Raw genomic sequence first — 2,807 nt, 5'->3', positions numbered from 1 at the left:
CTTTATTGAAAAAATAGATAGATAAAAAAGTACACAAGATAAATTTTACTTCTGTTGCTAGCATTTAATCATTTTGTGCAGAAGCTGTCAGAGTTCTCTCGGAAGGAAGAATTTACTTTAAGATCCGTTTAATAGTAAATACAAGCATACAAAAAAAAAGAAAAGAAAAATTTTCTTGACTGAGGCAGCATTTAGTCAGTTAAATTTATTCTGATCAAATATGTTTTTAAATAATTCGTTAACATTTTACTTGGTTGTCTGATACTTTTACACAAAAAAAATAATAATTTGGAAAAGAAACTGGATCAATATATTTTCTCTAAAATGGATATATTTCTACGCGTTTTTAGTGTTTTAAGTGTATTTTTAATCGATTTGAATTTTCAAATTTCATTTTTATCGTGTTCAGAAAAATTTTGTTATATGCGTCGTTGCTGAATGGATTAATTTAGTTGATAATATTTTTAGGGGGTTAATATTAAAAAAAAAATTCCAATGTGCGTTTGTTCCTGCTTAAAAAAATAATTAAAACATCTAAATAGTTAGAGGCGTTATTCTTCTACTACCCCTTCAAAATGCAGATTCTTCTTTTTTAGGGCGATTACATTTTCGTTTTTTACTTATTTAGTACTTATGCAGTATAAAAACCGTGCTACTGTTTTGGATATGATGTTTAAGTTAAATTGAAATTATATCGTATTCTTTTTTTTTTTTTAGATTGTTATCGGAAAGTACAGACTAGTTAATTAAGAGAGCAATCCGTTTCCTATATTAAAATGGGCTTTTAAATAATAACGTTATTCTTTCTACACGGTTCGTAAGCTTCAGAAATAACAAATGTTTTAAGTGTTTGCCCCTCCCCCAGTTGCAAAATAACACCCCCAAATAGATAAAATAAATTGGAATAATATCTATGTGGTTTTTGATGTTTTAAGTGTTTTCTGTTTTAAAGCTTCGCGTTTGTAATCGTCACTTTTATTTAGCCAAATACGAGTATTTTCTCTCGCTTGAGTTTAAGATAACCCCGAAAAAAATCTAAAAAACTTTATTATCACCCCTCATTCATAGTTGATATATTTTGCACGTAGTCGCTAATTTCACCGCCGCTGCCCAAAAGTTTACTAGCTAACGCTTATTTAAATTTGTACGAGTAAAAAAACAAATGGCGGCTCCCATTTTTATTATAACCTTCTTATTGAAAAATGTGCATGCAAAATGGTAACGTCTTCAAGTCCTCCCTAATATTTGAAACAGAAAACAAGGAAAAATAATTTGCAGTAGTTTCTACGTGTTTTTTTTTTAATGTTTTTTTTTTACTGTTTAAATTTGTACATTTGTAATCATAACAACTAGCGGGACCTGTGGAAATTCCACAGCGGACTTTTTCACATATAATATATTGATTTTGGTATTCTGTGGATGTTCAGCACAAATGGAGACACCCTGATATTATTGTGGCTAAAACTGTAAAAGTATTTATCTAAGCTAGCAGGGACGTCCGTCCTAGTTCGCTCGTAAAATAAGCTTAAATATGATATTTTGATTCATGCAGATTTCGTATATATTTTTATAGAGTCAATTTTCTATTAATTCTTATATATTATAAAGTTGTGATTTCAAATATAATATAATATAATATATATATATATATATATATATATATATATATATATATATATATATATATATATATGACTTTATGACTTGGGTGCATCAACTTGAATCGAAACCAAAACTTATGAAGAAATATATATATATATATATATATATATATATATATATATATATATATATATATATATATAACTTGAGTTTTTATCAGCTATAATCGAAACCCAAAAAATTCTTGGATAAATTACAAGAAATGGAAAGTCAAAACAATTACACGACAGTTACTAGGAAGATAAAAGATATATACGTGACATATAAACTAACACACACTCTATCGTATTAATATATAGATATAGCCAAAGATGAGAATTTTCTGTCATTTCTGTTCACCCTCCTCCGCGGAATTATCTTAAATTTTTTTACCCCCCCCCCACATCATGGGGGATATTTATTTGCTCTTGGTTGACTACCAACAATGGAGTGATAGATTAAAAGGCAAAAAAAAAAAAAAATAAAAATAAAAAAATAAAAAATCCTATTTGTTCCATTGAAACCGTTAAAAACTAATCTAAATGAAAAATTTACAATAAAATTTACAATAAAATTTACTCGGCGTTGCCCGGCATAGAAGTGGCAGATCTGTGGATCTTGTTGCAAGTTTGTTAGTTCCCCCCCCCCCCCCCGCGCACACTGGATAACGTCATCCAAAAACACTTCTTAAAACTATGACGTCCTCTATTAAATGAGAAAGATAGAGGAAAGCGATTCTTGTCATTCCAGGTTTTACGGGTTGCATCTTTATTTATTTCATTCACCGTGCACGATTATCAATTTTATCTATACGTGTTCAGTCCGCACAAGCTGATAATGAGACAAAAACAGTTATCGTTCTTGAATTACTGTAGGATACTTGTTTCAATCAAAGATAGATATTTTTGATTTTAAAACTTCACGATTTTTACGTCTGTTTTCGTTCGTTTCCTGAAAAGCATGTTCATAAACCCCGTTAAAACACCAGTGCCCAAAACAACCAGGATGCTATATCGTCAATGCGGGAGATATTAAGAATTCAATTACTAATCACTTAAGACTTCTACCTAATAATGGCTGACGGAACAAGGGTAAGCTATCCCCAATTATTAATTAAACGTTTCTGTGCAAAATTCTGTGCAGATTCCCGAATTCGGCAGAAAGAC

This window comes from Euprymna scolopes, chromosome 6, assembly GCF_053919585.1.
Source record: "Euprymna scolopes isolate OS-2025 chromosome 6, ASM5391958v1, whole genome shotgun sequence".
Classification (NCBI taxonomy): Eukaryota; Metazoa; Mollusca; class Cephalopoda; order Sepiida; family Sepiolidae; genus Euprymna; species Euprymna scolopes.
Note: the sequence above shows the minus strand (reverse complement) of the source record.